General features: G+C 40.8%; 1 long non-coding RNA gene across 1 annotated transcript; it reads left to right on the forward strand.

Moving 5' to 3' along the window:
• Window positions 1-1,551: 1,551 nt before the first annotated feature.
• Window positions 1,552-17,354, forward strand: LOC120524199. The gene is made up of 3 exons (XR_005632760.1): window positions 1,552-1,616; window positions 3,324-3,416; window positions 17,245-17,354. It is a non-coding gene; the product is annotated as an uncharacterized LOC120524199 (long non-coding RNA).
• The last annotated feature ends 7,049 nt before the right edge of the window (window positions 17,355-24,403 follow it).

Genomic DNA, 24,403 nt, shown 5'->3' on the forward strand with positions numbered 1-24,403 from the left:
GACTTCTGCCAGATGTTTTTATTAAACTTGGAAGTTTAGAAAAGAAGTAATGTTACAGTAAGAAAACAACAGGAGTGTTTATATGAAGAACTAAATGATTTTTGGCCTGTTTTACTTTAAAATTCCCAAGTAAATTGTTTTGTGCTAATTTTGTGGTAAGACCAGACTACACTTTCTTTTCAAAGGAGTAGGAAAAGTTTATCAAATACAAAGAAGTGACAAAGTGCAATAGTGCTTTGATTAATAGGTCTTCCTAAAATTGTACCATTATAAAGAGTGTTCTTGGATGCTTCATAAATAAATATCCAAATACACACATTTAAAAAACCAAACAATCCTTCTTGAGGTATTCCTTTTCTCCTTGGTCACTGATCTGCCACCTCAGTCAGTGCCCCACAGACCTAAACTGCCATCTAAGTGGGTCACTGCAGCTCCTGAAGTGCCACCTCAGTCAGTCTCCACAGGTCACCACGGTGACTTGCCCTGAATGGATGCTGCTGCACTCTGGACATTCCTGTTTGTGTATTGTTTCAGCTGCCTCTCTACTTTCTGATCTGCTGTCTTCAGTAGGTCAAAAGATTTGAACGCATCCACTCCACAGAACCTCCACATCAGTCCTGCTCCCTTTTTGTAGTTCAGAAGAGCTGATGCTGACTGACTTGTCTTCTCACTAGGAAATACCTCTTACCAATGCGATCTTCCCACTCGTGGTCGCTCTTTCCTTCATGTTTGTTCATGTTGTTTTTTCTGTTCACCTCACTAGCATTAACCCACCTCTCTTTAATCTCATGGCCACCCCTGCTCCTCCAGTAATTAACTCCACACGGTCAATCGCAAACACTCACCTGTGAGTCGCTTATCCAAGATAGTTAAGCCACCGGGAAAGTTCACTAAAACCATTAAAATCATGTGGCCGGGTGCAGGAATGACAGGGCGGGCAACAGAGAAAAATTGGAGACACTAAGTGGAACGTCCCATTTAATGCAGTGAGTCCAAAATAAAATACGCCTTAGGATAACAAAGACAAATTGACACTCAGACACAAAACAACAGAAAAGACAAGCTGTTTGTCTTTGAGGGGAAAAAAGGGTCCTTCTTGGGAGCTCCATCCAAAGGTTTGCTCTCTTCCAGGCAGTTGGGCTTCTTTGTAATGCGTACACTGGAAGGGTCAGAGCTAAGGGCCCTCAGTGGGCGGTTTCTCGAAGCTGGGGGAGAGAATGAGAAGAAAATGCTAGAGACAGCACTCTTTCCCCCAGCATGTTGTCACAAACCTCGATTGTGCCTGCAAAGAGGTTCTCCAACACAGATGAGTGACAATCATTAATAAATGAAGCCCATTAAAACACTCCCAGACTTGACTTACTTCCACTACTATACAGTATATGAAAACAGTGTACCACTGTTGAAAAGGCAATATAGTATTTTTGTGTTGTTTCCCTTTAATTCAGTTGTTTTCCATCTTTAATTGTTAGTTATTGTGATTGGCTTGTGCTGAGTTGGAACTCGGCCAATCACAGGGCTTCACTTTGAACCTTTTAGATTAGTTTGGTGGTTTGTTAACAAGAGAGTAGGAGCTTCATTTGTTAAATGTGAAAGCTTGCATAATTATATATAAAGTAAGTGGAATTTAATTGTCCTTAAAGTATATTGTTTATGTGTTTAAGTTTGTAATTTGGATATATATATAATGTTTTAGTAGAGTTTCTAAAATACAGACATTTTTGAGGAAGCTAAAGTATAGTTGAAAAGATGCTATTTGGAGTTTCACACATATTGTTTGTTATACAATTACAGTATTACAGTTTCCTCATGTATAATATGTACACATGTTAAGAATAATTTACTTATTTAAATTGAGTAAACACTTTATGGTTTAACGTTCTAGAAATTTCCTGATATTGATGTTATCTTGAGTGTAGTATGCCATCTATCCATCCATTATCCCACCCGCTATATATCCTAACTACAGGGTCACGGGGTCTGCTGGAGCCAATCCCAGCCAACACAGGGCACAAGGCAGGAAACAAACCCCGGGCAGGGTGCCAGCCCACCGCAGTAGTACGCCATCTAGGGGATAAATAAAGTACCCTGTTAATAACTAATGTTAACATTGACACATTTAAAGGTAAGAAACTGTGATAGCTAATTTATGTTTATTATTTTATTTAGACCATACCTTCACATTTGTATAACTTTGGAAGAAATTAATAAATAGAATTTGGACATCATCCATCTCTGACCAGATGTGTGTAGTGATTGTAATTTAATCTTGAACCAACTTAATGATTCACTACAACCACATTAATTGGTAAATAAAGAGAACAGCTTCAACTGCCAATGAGCAAAGCATTATGAGCATTTAACCTTAAAACACTACTATTAATTTTGCAAAAAAAAAAAAAATGGAAGCAGTGAGAAATTAAAGCAACATGGATATAATCCTAGCACCACAAACATTGTTCTTACTGGAGTAGACTGATCCTTGCATTCATTGATGTCCTAGTAGCAAAAACATGTTCAATTGCTGCACAGCGTTGTGCCAGAGAAGCACATTTTACTTCGGGAAGCTGTGTATGTTAATATTCTGAGGAGTGAAATGAAAAAGAAGGTATAAAACAGGGACTGAATTGTCTTATGGCTGTTGCTCCCACTTGTGTAGCTGCTGAATTCGAAAAAGGTAAACCTCAACGCAAAGAAACACCCAAAGAGTTCCTCAAAAAACAACAACAGAACATTCCAGCACGACTGTCTGTCAGAAAATAGATGAGCAGAGAAGTTGTGTCGGGCTTGTACCCTATCGCTCTTGTATTACTTCCTGCCAGTAGATGGTGCAGTTGTTCTTTTGATACTAAATTCATGTAGGCCTTTTCCATTCCAACGCTTTCTCTTGTCATTGATGTTGATTTTTGGTGAAGAGTGTGGTACATGAAGGATCAGAAAAAAATGAACCATTTCAAGATATCCTTCTGAGTGAGAATTTAGTACATAATACTGGAGATGAGACTAGAATCATAATTGGTGATAGAAAAGAATTATGACTTAAGTTCAGGGAATCGTTCTAGTTGTAGTAATACAAAATGGTGTTCTTAGGTCTGAACTTCAAACTGGAAGCTAACAGATGTTGATCAGAAGCATGCATTGCTGCTGCGTTTAATTTTCAGTATGTTATGTATTGGTCCAAAGTTGTGTTTATTTTATGTTTTATTGTTGTTTTGTCAGTTATTTTGTCATGCCTTTATGTTATTTTTTTGGCTTAATTTGCATTTCTATAATTATGTTCTATTTCTTTAAGTGTTCTACTGTTCTTTGTTTTATGTGGCTAGTTCCCATGCTACAACTACTAGAGCTTGCCTCTGGTTATATAAGTGAGCTGAGAAGGCTCAGGAGCAGGAGATCCTTCATTTAAAGTGGAGTTTGTGAGTATTTGTATTTATTGTTGTTAGATTTTAGGCTTTTTCTCATTTTTCTCACTCTGTCTTAAGGATTATATTTGTTGGATGTTGTTTTAGAATTTTTGCTCTCTTAGGCTTTTCTTTGTATTTTTCTTTTTTTTGATAAATAAATCCTTGATTTATAAAGATTCCTGTTTGCCCTTTTTGGCACTAACTGGGGGGGTTACAATTATCCTCATCTTTGTGGGGTCAGGTCAGGTTGGGGAGCATGCACTGGTACCACCACACGACTGAGTGCAGCGGGCGACACCTCAGTTCCACACCAGTTCCGATCCCCACCAGGTATGATCCCATTGGTTCTCTGGCTGTTTCAACTCTTCTGGGGTTGAGGGCTTTCCTTCAATCCCCTTCATAATGCGAGCAGTATTTCTATTGGTGGCTGCAGCAGAGCTACTCCCGCTCTACCATTTCGGAGCTGCGTTTTTACCCTGCCACCAAGCCTCGAGTTTCCCCTGTGAGTTGGAGGTCCAACGTCATACCCTTGACCCAGGATCTTTGTGGGGCTTTTGATATATTTTCAAACGCTTTGTGTTGTTTTTGCCATATCCCTATTTTTGCGGCTTGCTCCAGCTGAATGATGACTTCTTGTGACTCTGACCTGCACCCTTGCTTATTTCAGAAGGCCTCACAGCTATTTTGCCTTGGTGTTAAAACTTCATATCATAACACTGCACAACATTTGTAATAGCTCATCTCCTCAGCAAAACACAGTAACCGGTCTTATCACAACTTATTAAAAAAACAATCTTGTACCCACTCCTTTATAGACAGTTAAGCAATTTCATTTCATTTTTCAACAGACAGATAAAAGCATTGTAGTTTACACTGCAGAACTGCAGCATGGTAAGTAGTGCTATGGCAAAAGTGTTTGCCTTTGTATGTGTGATGTGTGTATGTAACTATTTATGGATTTTAGTTTGAAGTTTATGTGGGATCTGTTACCTTGAGTGTTGGAATGGGGGTGTCACAAGTACTCTGGTGGTGTAGACAAACGTGTTGCAGCAGTGTGGAAGCAATCGTGTGGGGCAACAGGAGTCTCATGGTGCTCAATATCTATCTGTCTATCAATCATATACTGCCTTTCTTATCTATCTATCTATCTATCTATCTATCTATCTATCTATCTATCTATCTAGACGTTAGGTACCAAGCTTCAATGGTAGGGGAAAAAAGTAAGTGAAGGCGTTTTGTGAGAGAAAAAGGGGCCCAATAGAGACAGATAAGTAACGATTAATTTCCGGACGATAAAAAAATATTTTGGGATTTTTGTTTCTTCAGTAAGAAGCTGGCCTTTATACCTGAGGCACTCTGAAATGATGGTGAAGGGGAAAAGAAATGCATATTTTTTTAACTCTTGCTTTGCACTCTGAAAGTTCTTGGTGGTCCCTTCTAGCAGCCTGAGCAAGGGAGGAGGAAACAATACTGCAGCCATGAAGTTATTGTCTGTTTTCAAATGTTTCCTTTTTATCCATCCATCCATTATCCAACCTGCTATATCCTAACTACGGGGGTCTGCTGGAGCCAATCCCAGCCAACACAGACCACAAGGCAGGTCACAAACCCCAGGCAGGACATTTTTTTTTATTTTTATCATAATAATACACATATATGAATTGTAAGCATGGATGTGATTTAATCACAAAGCTCACTTCATTTCAACTTTTGACAGGAACTGATATTTTGATATCGTCTATTTTAATAGAGAACTGTTTATTTTTGTAACACCTTGTCTGTGTCGCTTTTCCTCACCCTGGTTTATCGACAGTACAACTACTTGATGCACTATAGCAGAGTCATTGAAACATGTGGTGGCTATGGGGTGTTAAATGAAAGAGGCTGCCTGAAAATTGAAATTTTTGTAACACTTTGCACACCTTATGGAAAGACAGTCTTGGATGTTGCATCATGGATGAGGCTCTGCAGAGGTGGCTTTTAGCTCTTAGGGTGGAAGCATTGCCAGATAGCAGTGGGCTGAAAAAGACCCCCCTAGAGGCACTTCATAGCACACCGTGGAGGAATGAGCCTGTGACTGAAAGTACTTTAAGAGAGCACCTCCTGTAGGGGTTTTTCATGATGGCATTCAATTTGGCTACCTTTCTCTTTTCTACAGCACCTTCCAATGTGTCCACTCTGTGATGGAGCAGGTTTTCTCAGATAAGTTTGTTCAGGTATTGTGCTTCTTTTGACCTCAGTTTGTGTTTTACCTGAAGAATGCAGCGCAGAACAACACATGGCTACTACAGACTGCTAGAATATTTCCAGCAGCTTATTGTACACGTCAAAAGACCTGAGTCTCCTTAACAAGTCCGGTCTGCTCTGGCCCTTCTTGTATAGGACCACTGTGTGGTCAGACCAGTCCAGTTTATTGTTCTTGGAGGCACCCCAGGTACTTGTAGCTCAGTACCACTTCCATGTCATCCCCCTGGGTTGTGGCTGGTCTCAGAGTCTTCTTGGCATGCTGGAAGTCCAACACCAGCTCTTTTGTCTTGCTAATGTTGAATTTCTGTTTTTTGTCCCAGCACCACAACCTTTCTGTACTCTGACTTGTCTTCATTATTACACATCAACTGCAGAATAAATATCCAAAAGCAAAATCTTAACCCCTTCACTTGTCAAAGTTTTGAGAAAAGCAGAGATGTGGCATTTTTAGCTTCAGAGAAGCTTTGCGTCATAAATGTATTCTTTGTGGGCATCTACAAAGAGCATGTTGCCAAGGAGCTTATCCAGTGCGAGACAAGCTAGAAAGGGAAACCTGTCTTATAGAGTGGATTATACAGAGCTTTATATCTGAACTTGATACAAGCGTCTGATCTGCAGAAATCAACAACAACGTGAGAGCTGGTGATAACAGAGATAAGGCATGTACTGATGGCATATTACATGGAGTTAATGCAGGATGGAGCATTGGTTAAACATAGAGGAGGTTTACCATGCCTTATGGCCAGTGAATGCTCTAGCTGTTGTATCTTGCCATTAACATGTGGCCTGTAACAAGTGTGACGGTGTTGGGTGCCTACTATTGTGACCAACACTTGTTTGTGCACTTTGTTCTTCTACTATACCCAATTCAAGGTCAATGAATCTGTTTTTTGACAGCTGCATTAATAATGTTAAATTATTTTTGCACCTTTCCACAATGTCATTTTGAATTTTATGGGCATTGCCATTTTGTACGGGTTTGTCTACTGGTTGCTTTGTGGTTCTCATGAAGTAATGACTGTGATATTACAAAACATGGTTTATGAGAGGGAGTCAAGCTAAAGTTAGAAAATGGGATTTATTAGAAAATAGAGCGAATCTTAATAAATCTGATCATGTAATTTCTCAATGTCGTCTCCACCCTTCTCAGTGCACTTGCGCCACCTGCCTGGAAGTGCCTGGATTTCAGCAGAATGAAAGGTTTTGTCTCAAGTTATTGTGGAACACTACATGCCGAGGTGTACTACAGTCACCAGTACAAGTTACTGTGACTTGCTGGAGACCAATGTGAAGCATGCTATTTGATCCAAGCAGAGGGGACTGCTGTCTCAAAGAGTCCTTTTGCTGCAAGACAATGCCTGCCGCCCACACTGCTAAGAACACCAAGGCTTGTCTGAAGAAACTGAAGTTTGAGGTATTGTCACATCCTCCTTAGTCGCCAGAGTTGGCACTGTGTGATTTCCGCCTTTTTGGACTGCTAAAAAAAAACATCTTGGTGATTGTCGATTCAAGGCGGATGATGACGAGAAGAAAGTGGTACAAGAATAGTTGCGTGGACAAGACAAAACCTTTTACAGTATTCTGCTGGAATCCACTGGAACTTCCAGGCAGGTTGTCCAAGAGCGTTGAGAAGGGTGGAGATGACATTGAGAAAAGACATCATTATCAGTTTTGTTAAGGTTCATTTCATTTTCTGATAAATCCCATTTTACCTTTAAATCATTTAGTTTGTTGATAAACTTTAAAAAACTTCACACCTTTTCTCTACTGATTTCAACCCCAATCCTGCATTCCGTGTCCTTGTTGCATGTCTTTCTCCTTTGGTAGAACATACGTTCAGATCATTGTGAAATGAGCGTTCTTGAGGACAACGGGGATAGCTTAAGGTCATTACCAGGAAGTCAAAAATCTATCGTCAAACCCAAAGTCAATAAACAGAAGCAAGTCTTAACTAAAAAGAGACAACTAGATTTAAACTTTGAGCAGATTAAGCGCTCTTCAAAATAAGTATAGGATTACAGGAAGTAACACCTAATCATCAGATGATATAGAGATAAATGGAGAAAATCTAAGTTGATAGTCCATTATATAATATTGAAGGCTAAAATAACTGAATATAACAATGTAGTCTGACTTGAGAGGCAGTCCTATTTCTCTAAAATTATAAATGACAATGCTGGCAATCCAAGAGTTTTATTCTTAACTATTGATTGCCTTCTAAGTCCAGCTCACTCAGTTGAATGCCTCCTATAAATTACTATTGAAAGTTGTGAGGTTTTCACTCTACATTTTTTAAACACAAAATTAATGACATTAGAACTAATATAGTACATCCCCTAGAAGATAATCTGACTGAATCCCAGTATTTCATCTTAAGCAAATTAAATTATTTCACCAGGATAGATTTACCCAAACTATGTTGAATAATTTCTCAAAAACCTTCCACCTGCACAATTTTAGAAAACATCTAACCTGCTTTTCTTACACAGCTAAATGATTACTCTAATAAACGTATTCTTGACAAGTTCCAGTCAGACTTTAGAACAAATCACAGTACAATAATTGACTTGCAGGTGAATGCGGACAGCGGTTCTCTAGACTTGAGTGGAGCATTGGACACCATAGACCACAGTATTCTTGTAAATCACTTTGGCCTCTCCGACAATGTCTTAAATAGGTTTCAGTCTTACTTAGAAGGCAAAAACTTTGTTAGTTGTGGTGATTATACCTCGGAGACCAATGATATTTTATATAGTGTACCACAAGGATCTATTCTGAGTCCGCTGCTATTTTTAAGCTCTGTTTCCACTCGGTCAGATTATCTCAAAGCACAAGGTGAGCTACCACAGCTGTGCAGATGACACACAGTTTTATTTATCGATAGCACCTGATGACCTGACGCTTTTGGCTCTCTGATCCTATGTTTTACTGTGTATTTCCAAATGGATGAGCAGCAACTTTTTCAAACTAAATACGGAGAAAACAACAATCTTAGTTATTGGCAAAAATGGATATACCAAAGGAGTCCAGTCTTTGTCTCAGGTCTCTGGATAGTGTCCATGTCTTGTAACCATATAGCAAGACAGGAAGCACCAGGATTCAAGATTCAAGAGTATTTATTGTCATTTCATCCATATACAGTAGTGCAGCATACAGTGAAACGAAACAACGTTCCTCCAGGACGATAGTGCTACATAAAACACAGGACAACGAAGAATCCACGACACATAACATAAAGACATGTAATATATAACAAGGTGCATGTGAGACAAATGTGCAAACATGTGCAACATTGCAGAGCAGAACACATATATCAGATATCAGATCGGTCCATGAGTGTTCAGGAATCTGACTGCTTGTGGGAAAAAACTGTTACACATTCTGGTGGTAAGGGCCCAAATGCTTTGGTACCTTTTTCCCAATGGCAGAAGTGTCAACAGTGAGTGTGCAGGGTGTGTTGGGTCATTCACAATGCTGGTGGCTTTGCGGATGCAGCGTTTGGTGTAAATGTCCATGATGGAAGGAAGAGAGACGCAGATGATCTTCTCAGCTATCTTCACTATCTGATGTAGGGCTTTACGATCCCTGACCATGCAATTTCCAAGCCAGACAGTGATGCAGTTGCTCAGGATGCTCTCTATGGTTCCTCTGTAGAATGTTGTTAGAATGGCTGGTGGAAGATGGGCTTTTCTCTGCCTAGGCAGGAAGTAGAGCAGCTGCTGAGTTTTCTTGGCTAAAGAGCTGGTGTTGTAGGACCAGGTGAGGTTCTCTGTGAGGACTCTAAAGACCTGGACTTTTGTCCTTTTGCAGAGATATTAGAAGTGCCACACACCCCTTTCCAGTGACCTCATGATTCCCCATGCTCTCCCAATGTCTCTACTGACTTCATAGAAAAAGTCATCAGAGACATGAATGTCACTGCAGAGGTAAGTGCTGGGCATGACGTTAAACTGCATCTGGCCTTGCAAGTGGTCCTCAGACTTCCAGGGAAACCATGGGAGTTAGTGGCAGCCGCCGTTAAAAAAACTTCACACAGCTTTGAGATGACAGACAGGACTCCTTTCTGCTCTCCGTGGGAGTAGCTCTGCTACAACCTATCATAGGAAGGCTACTCGCATTATGAAAGGGATGGGGGAAAGCCCTCGGGAGCCCTGTGGTGTTATGGGTCCACAGCTCACTGAGTAAAGGCCATTTTTAAATAAATAATAGACGCGCTCGCGGCTTAGCGAGGAGTCGTTGGGCCATGGCGAGCCGTGGGACGATCCGTAGGGTGTCTAGTGCACAGGTGAGGAACTGCCCACATTCGTGATTGTCCCATGGCTAATGCTGCAGCTGCTATGGCCCTCGTCATTTTAAAAAGAAGCGCGAGTCGGTTGTGTGGAAAAAAAAGGAAAAAAGATGAAAAGAAAGAGGAAAGAAAGGAAAAGAGGACGGAGGTTACAGGGAGCGAGGAAGCATGCGGTGCAGGAGAGACAGACACGCGGTGCGTGCGTGTGCTGAGCGCGCAATCGAGCGCTCGAGGGCAGCTGCGAGGAAGCTGGGTTCTGGCTCCACGCTCCCTTGGCTGTTTGGGAACCCTTGAACCCAACACCGTCGATAATGAAACCGAGTGAGCTAGTCAGTGGAGGCAAATAATTGAGCAAGGGGTGGTGCAAAAAGTGCAATAGTGCTTTAATTTACAATTGACAATTGACAATTAAAAATTGTCCATCAAAACAAGTGTTCAAATAGTGCAGTTCAAAAGTTCTTCATTAAATAAATAATCCATAAAATGAAAAAACGTGGAAGTTAAAACACTAGAAAAAAAAAACACAATCCTTTAAAACCAGAGGTTAAAATCTTCTCTAGGAAGCAATCTTTAAAACAACAAGTCTGGTGCTTTTCTGGTAGCGTCTCACCTGCTAATCCCGTTTGGGCTTAGCAGCAGGCAAGACGTTCTCTGCAGCTGCCCTCCTACAACACACGACTGGAGACCTCCCGATCCCTGGCTTCGGTCTGGCACTCATCCCAGTCCCCGAGACTTGATGTCCACCAATGACCAGGACGCACACATTGGAGACTCCACCACCAAGCCTCCCGACTTCCGCTGCCTTTCCACGGCCTTCTGCGGCTCATCGCTTTCACCTGGTCACTCCCGCTACCTGGTCACTCAGCGGGAGCAACCTCAACTCAAGCGCCTGGGTGTCGGCCTAACACCCAGCTTCCTCGCAGCTGCCCTCGGGCCGATTGCGCGCTCACCACACGCACGCACCGCATGTCTGTCTCTCCTGCACCGCATGCTTCCTCGCTCCCTGTAACCTCCGTCCTCTTTTCCTTTCTTTCCTCTTTCTTTTCATCTTTTTTCCTTTTTTTTCCACACAACCGACTCGCGCTTCTTTTTAAAATGACGACGGCCATAGCAGCTGCAGCTGCAGCATTAGCCATGGGACAATCACGAATGTGGGCAGTTCTTCACCTGTGCACTAGGTGAGAAACGGCCACACTCTGCGGATCGTCCCACGGCTCGCCATGGCCCAACAACTCCTCGCTAAGCCGCGAGCGCGTCTATTATTTATTTAAAAATGGCCTTTACTCAGTGAGCTGTGGACCCATAACACCACAAGCCCTATCCCTGGATGAGTCAAAACTATTGGAGAAGCAATGGGGTCAGGCCTGTTGGGGATCACAATTGGTTTGGTGCTGAGGCGTTACCCATGGCCTGGTAGCTCTTAGGTCTCAATTTAAGACGGCCCGTCCGGGTAGGCGTGTGGAACGTCTGTGCAAACTGCAAATGCACAATTAACAAGGCATTGCATGAACACCCATGACAGATTCCAGCTATCAACAAAATGCTCACTACTAATGCACATTGATGGTTTTTACAAAATAAAAGTAGCATAAATGTATGAATAACTTCAGGTTGTTGAGGCAGCTACAGACACACAGACAATCATTACACACAAAGGTGTATTCAGAGCTACTCTGTTGTAGTATGAGGTTTGTATTGCGCCTGGAATTCTTCAGAAATTGATGGACAATCTTCTCTCGAGTCTCTGGGGAGTTCTTAATTTTGATGATGTTTTAATTGGAGCAGCCTCCATGCAAGCCTTACGTGAACAGCTGTGTGTAGAACTCTAGTGATTTGTGGATGTAGGCTGGAGGCTGTAAAAAGACAAATGTGTGTTTGGTGTGCCAGGTGTAGAGCTCCTAGGATTCAGGGTCGATTCAGAAGAAATACGTCCATCTGCCACAAAAGTCAAAACCATTCACAAAGCCCCAAAATCCAAAAAAAAAAAAAAACAAACAAACAGGAGCCGCAAGCATTTCTAAGGCTGCTAAACTTTTGCGATTCTTTTCAAAAAGAGAAAGCCACGGTGGTGGAGTCACTTCACAGACTGTTGGATAAAAGTGCCATCTGGAAATGGTCACACAGCCATGAGAGTGCATTTAATGAAGTCTAAAAATTACTATCATCTGCTAATAAGTACTTTAGTTCATTAGGACTTGGAGAAACCACTTAATCTTACCTGTGATGCTTCCCCCTGTGGAATAAGAGCTGTTCACGGTACGCAGTAGTCCAGAAGCTCCAATTGCATGTTACTCAAGGACTGCAACCAACATTTTGAGAAATTTTGCATAGACTGACAAAAAAGTTCTGGATACATTCACAGGAGTCAAAAAATTTTCATGAGTAACTTTATGGTCGGAGTTTCACACACTACAAAATCATTATGGGGGTTTGTTCAAAGCAAATGGGCTTCCACCAAAATAATTTAACCTTGCTTGCTCAGGTGGTCATTGTTTTTAAATGCATATTAACTTTACGCTTCAGTTTGACACAGGAAAGAAATTGGTGATGCAAAAGCATTAATTCACTTACTCCACAGAACCTTGGAATTTGGAGATCTTTCAAACTTTCATCTCCAGTGTCCATTCTGTCTTTCATTACATCATCCCTCTCATGTGACAGGTTTTATAGCCTTTTGACAGTCAGCCCTGTTTCATCAGCAATGTCTACCACTCTCATTCAAATACTGAAAAAGTCGTTTGCCACACGTTGACTGCCAGAGGAAGCTGTGTCTGATAACAGCACACCCTTCACTTTGAAGGTTTCTGGCATTCCTGCAGTGTGCACCCCATGAATTACATCAAAACAGCTCTTTTTCTAGAATTCTCGAAAAAAGCAGTTTTTAACCAGTTAAATAAATACTTGAATGATCATGCCACTCTTGATAAGTTTCAGTCCGGTTTTTAGATGAAATCACCGCACAGAAACTGTATTGGTTAAAAATAGTTAATAACCTGAGGATTAATGCTGATGCAGGCAATATGTCTGTTCTCATTGTTTAGACTTCCTCAGCATTCTTATTAATTGTCTTAGCCAATGGGTGTGGCTCTCCGGTAATGTCCAAAATTGGTTTCAGTCTTATTTAACACACAGGAAATGTTTTATTATTTATGGTGACTGTAGATTAAGGATCCATCATCTTTTATATGGGGTTCCATTCTAGGCCCACTGTTATTTTCAGTTTACATGCTCCCGCTAGGTGGGATTATCTCAAAACACAAGGTGAGCTACCACAGTTATGCAGATGACACACAGATTTACTTATCTATAGCACCTGAAGACACTGACTCTCTGCCTTCTTTCATCCAATGTCTTTTATTACTGAATAGACAAATATTAATTTTCTGAAGCTAAATAAGAAAAAAACAGAAATTGTAGTTATTAGGAAAATTGGAAATAGTGAAGGTCTTAGAGATAAACTTGACCCCTTGGCACTCAAAGTCAAGGTGGAAGTTAAGAACTTAAGTGTGATCATGGACTCTTTTCAAAACTTTAAATCACACATTAACTACACTATATTGCTAGAACTGCTTTTTTTACATAAGAAAGTTAGACCTCTTATAACACTGTAAAACACTGAAAAAAATTATTTCCCGCTTTTGCTTTTAGTCAGCTAGATTACTGCAATGCTCATGTAACAAGACTACCTAAGGAAAAATCTGGGCACATCACACAGGTTTCAGCATTGTTACATTGGTCACCTGTGTCCTTTAGAATAGATTTTAAAATGCTGCTAATGGTATATAAAAGTCAACTCAAGTCAAGTTGGGGAGCATGCACTGGTACAATGTGTTGCCGCACACATTACACGACGAAACAACTTGGGATCCCGGTTTGTAACCCTACAGGCAGACACGCAGTCCAGACCCACCCACTGGAAATGACCCTCTATCTGCCGCAGCCAGGTGTTACATGGGTGACTGTTTGGCCTGGTCCAGCCACTCGGGTCCCCAACAATGAGAATCCTGCGAGCCGGATCACCCTCGGGCAAATGTGCCACATGGCCGTAGTGCTGTAACTGACGCTCCCTCACAATGCAGGTAATGTGCCTCATTTGGGACTCCATGAGCAATCACTCATTCGACACAAAGTCAAACCAACGGTACCCAAAGATTTTTCCGGACAGACACAGTACCAAGGAGTCCAGTCTTTGTCTCAGGTCACTGGATAGCGTCCATGTCTCGTAACCATGTAGCAAGACAGGAATCACCAGGACTCTAAAGACGTGGACCTTTGTCCTTTTGCATGGATATTGGGAGCGCCACACAGCCCTTTCTAGCAACCTCATGACCCCCCATGCTCTCCCAATCCATCTACTGACTTCATAGGAAGAGTCACCAGAGACATGAATATCACTGCCAAGGTAAGTAAACCTCTCAACAAGGTAAACACTATCTCCGCAAACAGACACACGGCTGATGGCTGTACCCAAGAGGTCAATAAAGGCCTGGATGTTTGTTTTTATCCAGGATACTCGCAAGCCCAGACAGTCAGACTCCTCGCTCAGTCTCTCAAGTGCCCCAATCAGAGCCTCCATTGACTCCGTGAAGATCACAGCATTGTCAGCAAAGTCAAGATCCGTGAATCTTTCTTCACCCACAGATGCCCCACAGTTGCTGGACCCCACGACCTTGCCCAACACCCAGTCCATACAAGCATTGAACAGAGTAGGAGCAAAAACATACCCCTGATAAACCCCAGAATCAACTGGGAACAATGCAGAGGTCCTGCCTCCACTCTGCACAGCACTCACAGTACCAGTGTACAGGCCGGCCATGATATCCAGCAACCTCGAGGGGATCCCGCAAACCCTCAGGATGTCCCACAGGCCAGGTCGATCAACTGAGTCGAACGGTTTACGAAAATTGACAAAGGCTGCAAAGAAGCTCTGCCGATATTCGGGTTTGCGCTCCATGAGAACCCTCAGTGCCAGGATGCGGACGATGGTAGACTTTTTAGGCATAAAAACAGACTGTTCCGGTCACTGGTAGGTGAGCAAGTGATCACGGATCCTATTGAGGACGATCCTAGCAAGGACCTTACCCGGCACCGACAGGAGTGGTATCCCCCTGTAGTTGATGTAATCCAGGTGATCACCCTTCCCTTTCCAGATAGGGACAACAAGTCCCGTTTTCCAGTCAGTTGGGATGATGCCAGTCTCGCAAATGGTAACAAAGATTTCTTGCAATGCCAGGAGGACAGTCTTACCACCAGCCTGGAGAAGTTCACCCTGGATACCATAGATCCCTGTAGCTCCGAATAATATTACGAGGTCCCTCGTATACAGGGTGAGCCATTTATATGGATACACCTTAATAAAATGGGAATGGTTGGTGATATTAACTTCCTGTTTGTGGCACATTAGTATATGTGAGGGGGGAAACTTTTCAAGATGGGTGGTGACCATGGTGGCCATTTGGAAGTCGGCCATTTTGGATCCAAATTTTGTTTTTTCAATAGGAAGAGGGTCATGTGACACATCAAACTTATTGAGAATTTCACAAGAAAAACAATGGTGTGCTTGGTTTTAACGTGACTTTATTTTTTCATGAGTTATTTACAAGTTTCTCTTTGTTTACAGCCATTGATATGTCCAGAGGTTAACACGTGAGGAGCGGATAGAAATTGTGTTGATGTCTGGTGAACGCAGTAACCGGGTCATTGCAGCAGATTTCAATGCAAGACACCCTACGAGACCACCCATCTCCCATGCTACAGTTAGCAAACTGCTTGCTAAGTTTCGTGAAACTGGTTCAGTGTTGGATTTGCCAAAATGTGGACGCATGAAAACTGTCACTAATGAAGAAACATCAGTGGCTGTCCTAGCTTCATTCAGCAAGAGCCCACAGCGTAGCACTCGCCGCATGTCACTGGAGAGTGGCATTAGTCGAACATCCCTTCGGCGAATATTAGCTACTCACAAATGGCACCCTTACAAACTCCAGCTACTGCAGCATCTCAACGAGGATGACCCAGATCGGCGCACTGAATTTGCAGAATGGGCAAAAAAAAATTGGAACAGGACCCTCAGTTTACGCAGAAGATTTTGTTCAGTGATGAGGCAAACTTTTATGTGAATGGTGAAGTTAACAAACAAAACCACCGCTATTGGTCTGACACTAACCCACATTGGATAGATCCCTCCAAGACTGTTGGAACAAAAAATTGATGGTATGGTGTGGTATATGGGGTACAAAGATAGTGGGGCCATTCTTCATCAATGGAAACCTCAAGGCCACTGGATATGCTAAATTGCTACATGATGATGCGTTTCCCTCTTTATGCACTGAAGCTGGCACGTTCCCTGAGTTTTTCCAGCAAGATGGTGCACCACCACATTATGGGTGTCAGGTCCGAGCATTCCTAGATGAACAGTTTCCTGGAAAGTGGATTGGTCGTCACGGGCCAGTTGAATGGCCCCCAAGGTCTCCCGATCTGACTCCCTTAGACTTTTATCTTTGGGGTCATCTGAAGGCAATTGTCTATGCTGTGAAGATACGAGATGTGCAGCACCTGAAACTACGGATACTGGAAGCCTGTGCTAGCATTTCTCCTGCGGTGTTGCTATCAGTGTGTGAAGAGTGGGAGAAGAGGGTTGCATTGACAATCCAACACAATGGGCAGCACATTGAACACATTTTATAAGTGGTCAGAAACTTGTAAATAACTCATGAAAGAATAAAGTTACGTTAAAACCAAGCACACCATTGTTTTTCTTGTGAAATTCCCAATAAGTTTGATGTGTCACATGACCCTCTTCCTATTGAAAAAACAAAAGTTGGATCCAAAATGGCCGACTTCCAAATGGCCACCATGGTCACCACCCATCTTGAAAAGTTTCCCCCCTCACATATACTAATGTGCCACAAACAGGAAGTTAATATCACCAACCATTCCCATTTTATTAAGGTGTATCCATATAAATGGCCCATCCTGTATTTTGGAGTGCTTGTCTCCTTACATTCCCAGTCGTAACTTCAGATTTATCTAACACTGGTTTGCTAATCATACTAAGCATAAAAAAAGTGGTGAAGTGACCTTTTGCTGCTATGCACCAAAAAATTGGAATACTTTAATGACAGAGATACGCCAGGCTAATGCCATTGATCAATTAAAAAAAAAAAACTACTAAAAACCCACTTGTTCTATTTGGCCTTTTCTTCATTTAATTCTAATTCTAATTGATTATATATGCATTGCAGTATCATATACTTCATGGATGTGCTATCATGATTAATCCCTACTTTTCTCTGTGTTCTTTTCCAGTTTCTCTGGGGTTGAGTTTTATGCCACCACCACCAGATCACAGTACTGTGCCGCCAGTTGTGATGATGGCATGAAAGAAGATACACTGTTTACGAGATCAACTGCATTGAACGGACTAAAATAAAAATTTAAAAACAGTAACACTGATTTTAGCACCTTTATATTAGGCAGAATGACCAGTGGGGGCTAGGTGGTCTTTTGGCCTGGGAACCCGCAGGTTTCGGTTTTTTTTCTTCAGCATCTCACCACTGGATTTTTTTTTTCTGTTCTCAGTGGCCATCTGACTATAGGATCGGACTTATCTTAATGAACTTAAAAACTTTGCTTCAAATTAGGATTCTGCTATCTGTATTATGTAAGTGCATATTGATTCTTTATAAATTATCTTTTATATTTATATTTTATTTTTCTTTTGTAACTCTTCACTTATATTGTGTAAAGCACTTTGAGCTTCATTCCTTGTATTAAAATGTGCCATAGAAATAGAAATGTTGTTGTTGTTGTTTTATTGATGTTCTAGTGGCCAAGGTGTGGGGCAAACTCCTAAAAATACCCTTAAAAGAATTGTGGTGGGGGACCAGCATCTTCAACTCTCAATAGTTCTGCTGTAACAGCATGTGGCTCCTTGTTCCAGTACTGGGTGCAGCTCTGCACAGTTGCTTGTGAACAAGAACTCCTAAAACATGCTTAGATTTCCTCCAGCCTGATCTAGGGCTTGATATACAAAGAAAAAGGACGTCTTGATTCTATAAAGTTGCATGGTGTCCTGTAAGACAGTTTGAAGCAGGCAATAGTGTGCATGCTAGGAATTTTTCAGGTGGACCACTGTGGGTACCAGCAACTGTTGTGACAGCCTTAGTGGTCAGTACCTTACAAAATTAAGACTGATGATGGCTGAATGATTACATGATGCCTATTCCAGCTTAGTGGGTTGGTACGGAACATAATATATCATGAAACTGAAAATTTCTGAAGAACACAGTAACTCGCAGCCAGTTAAATGCAAAGAACCAAGTGAAGATGATCACATGGCACCTGATCATTTTGATGGTACAGGTTGGCCCCACTCTCCTTAGTTGCTTTGGTGAGCCACTTAAACTCAGAACCACCAATAATGTACCTGAGCGTGAGCCATGACAAGTGAGGACACACACAGACCAAAGGTAATGTAAAGGTGCAAGTGCTTTTATTTAAAACTAACTGTCCTCCGTGGCTCTGCCCCTTGTAAAAGAATGAGTCTCAACACACTGGAAAGGTTTGGGGCAGCCACCCTGGCTGCGAAAATGGTTTTTAAATAAGCAATGATGTGCATGGATGGAGTTCTAGATTGAACTGATCAGGTTAAGCAAAGATGGCAGCTTTTTAGGCTGAACAGCAGAAGTGATGTCATTTGGCCGGAACCGGAAGTGATGTCTGTCTGAGCACCAGAACTGGAAGTGATATCAGTCTGGGCGTTAGAACCGGAAGTGACATCAATCTGGGCACCGGAACTGGAAGTGATGTTGAATCAAGCAGGTTTTCTCATCTTTGGCCTGCAGTGATAACAGAGGTGGGTTTAGTACACCCTGCCACCCTCTGAGCACCCTTGGCGGGTAATTACCTCCACTTGGTCCATTCAGCTCCCTCCTAGTCCGTAGAAGTGAAACAGGACAAACTTTAAAAACCAATAAACAAACCGGTATCACTAGCTAAGCAGAGGCAAGGTACACTCCAAACCGTGGCCAGAGGTCTACTGATTTGAATGGAGGCTGGCGCAGTTTCTGTCTCCTGCAAGTGAGCTAAGATACTTAGCACAATGACAGAAGTTGAAAAATCAACTGCAATATTTTAAGTCTGTTGTAAGTAGTTCTCTCGTTCACTAGCTAAGCAATGACAAGGTACGCTCCAACACGTGGTGAGAGGTAGACTGACTCGAATGGAGGCTGGTGCGCGAGTGAGGAGGGCTCACTATTATCAGTATCCTCAGCTAGAAGAGATACCCACCGACAGGTGTAGTCAACCTGGCTTGTTTCCCCTACCGCCAGTCCCTCAGCAGTCTTCATTCTGAGCTACTCGCACTTTCCCGGCACCAATCTGTTGGCTCCTATGAAAGACTCTGCCTGATGGGCCGCTCCTACTCCCCCAAGTAATTCAGCAGGTGCAGTCTTCTTTACCCCACCACAAGCACTAGCCTCACACTTGTCCTCCGAGCTTTCAATACTGACCACTTGCATCCACTCTGTTCAGTCTCCTGCCTTCCATACTAATCTTCTCTCTTACGCTTCCTACTTTTCTTCTTCTTCTATTCCTCTCTCGCACTTCAGCTCCCATTAAAACCCAGTGGGGCGCAGGTGTGGCAATCATGGATCCAGCACTAATGAGGGAACACGTTAATAACTTGAGCACATGAATATGAGATCACCTGTTCTCACATCTGCCACCAGAGCTGCTCCAACACACTAGCTATGCCCCCACCCAAAAACGTGAGCGTATTATTTTTTTGTTTATGTGCCACAGACCTCCTATATCATAGTCAGGCCCAGGAAGACCCCACGATGGTTGAAGTTACTCCTACTGAGGTGCCATCAAAAGCTGAACTGGAACATCGTAAAAGAATATCTCACCAACCAGCATATCTGAAGGTTATGCTATTTAAGGAGAAGCAATGTAAAATATTGCTCTAGTATCACTTCCTACCAGCAGATGGTGCTGTTTTTCTCTAGATGTTGACTTCCTGTGGGCTTTTTGTTGTCATCAATGATGATTATTGCTGTGGAGTGTGACATTATTTAAGACATCCAAGTGATGCAGGAAAACAACAGTTGCAGTTAGTGTGTGCACTGCTTGTTGACTTGTTCTGTACATGGAAAACATGCAAATATTGCGTTGTTTGTTTGACACGTTGGCAATTTTTACCTCAGGAATATTCATTATTTAATAATAATAATATGAGGACGCATTTCAGACAAAGCAATGACATATGAAATACCTTAACAAATCCCCTTTTGTATCTGGGTTGTAAAAATTTTGTGAAGAAAAGTATGTTCTTTAATTATTTTACATCTTGATTAATATGTTCTACAAATTGAACAATACTTCCCTGATTTGAGCTTTTTAGTGTATTCTGCCTTCTATTGCTTTTTCTTGACTTAATTAGTGTTCAAAAATATTCACTTTGAGAAACTTTGACCCTCCATTCATGCACTGCCGTTTTTAACCCTTTAAGCTCAGCCTTATTTTTGTCAGTTTTCTGCTACTTTGTTTTCATTTCATCATCCTCCATGCAATAGGCACACTCTTCCCTCCAAAATCAAAGTCAAATATTTCTCTTTCAAAAGTTTTATGTCTGGAGACTTAGTTAAGTAGTATGCATGTGTTACAGCACAATAAGTTACAAAATTCAGTATTGTTTTTACCAAAACATGCACTTTGAAAGTTATTCTTATTTGTATACAGTAGGTGTTGGATTAAACTTCCAAACACTATAAAAGCAACCATAAATATGTGAGGAATATGGGATGTATGTTTTGCAAAAACGGAAATGAAACTTAAATGGCAAAAGGAGATTTCACTTTCATTTTATAATTTTATTATTCAAAGTCTATGTGTAAGAATGCTGCAAACATTAAAAATAAAATGAACTACCACCGTTTGCAATTTCATTTTCAACCTGAACAGAAATGAAGTTGCAAAAATGAAGTAAAATACAAATACGCTCTGGCGCCACGTGCTGCTCACTGAATTTTCACTTTCCACTTTGTATTTTCATTTTTCATTTTGCTTTTTCATTTTCAATTTCTCAATATGCAAATATATTTTAATTAGCATAGATCAATGGGTGGGGTTTTGCACCTCTATTTCCCACAATTCTTTGTCCTTTATAGCTGTAGCCAATCTTTGAATGACTGAATACTTCTCACTTTGTCTGTGTTTAAGTCACGTGATTTCAATCTTTTCACCTCTGTACTTCGGGCTTCACAGTGAAATCCAAAGACTGTGCTTAATTGTAGTTCTAAAGTAATAAATGTATTATTTAATTACAATACAGTGATCCCTCGCTATATTGCGCTTCGACTTTCGCAGCTTCACTCCATCACGGATTTTAAATGCAAGCATATCTAAACATATATCACGGATTTTTCGCTGGTTCGCGGATTTCTGTGGACAATGGGTCTTTTAATTTGTGGTACATGCTTCCTCAGTTTGTTTGCCCAGTTGATTTCATACAAGGGACGCTATTGGCGGATGGCTTAGAAGCTACCCAATCAGAGCATGTATTACATATTAACTAAAACTCCTCAATGCTATAAGATATGCATCCCGCGCGGAGCTTGATTGTTTGCTTTTCTCTGTCTCTCTCACTCTCTCTGAAATTCTCTGTGCCTGATGGAGGGGTGTGAGCAGAGGGGCTGTTTGCACAGAGGCTGTTTGCCTAGAGGATATGGACGCTCCTCTAAAAAATGCAGCTTTATCGCGGTGCTTCGGCATACTTAAAAGCCCAAAAGCATGTATTGATTTTTTGATTGTTTGCTTTTCTCTCTCTTTCTCTCTCTCTGACATTCTCTGCTCCTGACACACATTCTTTGAAGAGGAAGATATGTTTGCATTCTTTTAATTGTGAGAAAAAAACTGTCATCTCTGTCTTGTCATGGAGCACAGTTTAAACTTTTGACTAAAGGGTGTTATTTCATGTCTAGAGGGCTCTAATAATGTTAACAGTGTGGGAGAGTTTATAAGGGCTTAAAATATATAAAAATAACTACACAAACATATGGTTTTTACTTCGCGGATTTTCATCTATCGTGGGGGGTTCTGGAACGCAACCCCCGCGATCGAGGAGGGATTGCTGTATTTAACATGACAAAAATTAGCATTAATTATGTCATTATTTATATTTATTTACACTGAAGTGCTTGGTATTTTTTTTTGTAGTATTATATCATAAATGTACCTGTGTACAGTTGATCGACAACTCGATCGGATTCTTTATTGTTATAACTTTTTTAAATAAGGCAGCGTTTCTCAACCTTTAAGTATTTGCGACCCGAGTTTTCATAACAGTTTTAATCGCGCCCCCCTAACGATTTTTTGAAAGGAGCCCACTAATACCAATTTGTCCTTTTTTAATTAATGATATATCATAGATGCATACTTTATTATACCTACTTAACTTTTATCAACATTTATTTAACTCTATATTTATTTTTCTAGTATCAGAATGTAGTTTAAGTTAATTTGTTTTGGTTTCAATAGATGCATTTTTCATATTTTTCATTTTTGTTTTCATTTTTTCACATCTTTGCATCCCCTTTTTCTTACTTCATGCCCCCCTTGGGGGGCCCACCCCACAGTTTGAGAACCACTGAAATAAGGTGATACTGTAGTAATTGTTTTTTATTTATATTTCATTACTTTTCAAAATAAGGTGATACGGTACCGATTATTTTATTGACTATGAAGACCTTCCACAATCCATAATTTTCACTTAATTCATGCTTTTTCCATCATTTTTAAGATTTTTTTTTTAATTCACCTCATTAAGAAATATGTGAATAACAAATATGAACTGTGTTATCTATCAATTGTATTATTTACAAAAAGAATGACATTTAAACAAACCAGATTCAATTTTCTGACGCTTCTAGAAAGTACTGAACATATCATTCCAAAAATACCAGTATAATTCCAAAATATGCTTAAATACGTGCAACAATATTTTTGAGCTGCATTATTTTTATATCTTTCTATTTGTATGTGTATGTGATTAGATGATGATTTCTATGTGATGACCTTCATCATGACTGGAACTTTACTTTAACTTTAAACAAATTCTCCACTCTTCATTCTTGTCTCACACTGCTAAACAATGAAGTCACCAAATTAACAGATGTTTCAATCAAGAAATGACTTTAATGATTTAATCATTGTTGAATTACTGTAATCATTACATACACAAAGTAACACGCCTGAAACAATTCTGCTATAAATATAATTACAGATACTGTGTACAGCTTTTAATATATTGTAGGTGGATGAGCTTATGGTATCCTGGATAACAGACTATCTGTCTGTGCAGATTGCAGTTTGTGGGACTCAACGACTGTGTCTCTGATGGAGCACCGCAAGGAACAGTCCTATCTGCTGTTCTCTTCACTCTGTACAACTCAGACTATCAATAAACAGATGTGGACATATTTGTTGGTCCCCTGACAGCTCATTGAAAAAAAATGCTGTATGCCTCCTGAAAAAGAAGTAAATAAAAAGTAATTTCCCCCTGTATACCTGTATGCCTTTGATATGTCATTGAGTAAAGCCAAGCATGTGGGACAAGAGATCAAGTATTGCTAATTCTACAAAGACATTCTAAAATGGCCTGGACATTTTTGTTGGTGCCCCTAGAAAAGATCCTAAATAATTGGATTTAAGTGTTTTTTTGCAAACTTGCTGTTTTCTTGAATTAGAATCACACATGTCTCCAATCGTGCAGCCAGTCATTCAGCTAAATTAAATGGAAAAAAGTCGTCACTCAGCTGTTTGGTGTCATTGTGTGTCCCACACTGAACATGAACCAGACAAAGCAAAGGGGAGAGTTGTATGAGGAGATCAGAAAGACAATTATAAACAAGCATGTTAAAGGTAAAGGCTAGAAGACCATCTCCAAGCAGCTTGATGTTCTGTGACAATAGTTGCAAATATTATTAAGAAATCTGTGATCCATGGGACTGTAGCCAACCTCCCTGGACGTGGACACAAGAGGAAAATCAATCCCACATTGGTTAGAAGGATAGTGAGAAAGGTAGACAAAAAAGCTAAGGACAACTCCCAATGAGATACAAGTTGAACTCTCAGGGTGAGGTCCATTGGGGTCTGATCACACCATCTACCATTTTTTGAGTGATTTTGGGCTCAATGTAAGAAGACCCAGGAGAACTCCACTGACTAAAGAAAGTTCCAGACTGGAATTTGATAAAATGCGTATTGACAAGCCATAATGCTTCTGGAAGCATTATCTATCTATCTATCTATCTATCTATCTATCTATCTATCTATCTATCTATCTATCTATCTATCTATCTATCTATCTATCTATCTATCTATTATATAGTGCCTTTCATATCTATCTATCTATCTATCTGTTATATAGTGCCTTTCACATATCTATTATATAGTGCCTTTCATA

This window comes from Polypterus senegalus, chromosome 2, assembly GCF_016835505.1.
Source record: "Polypterus senegalus isolate Bchr_013 chromosome 2, ASM1683550v1, whole genome shotgun sequence".
NCBI lineage: Eukaryota > Metazoa > Chordata > Cladistia > Polypteriformes > Polypteridae > Polypterus > Polypterus senegalus.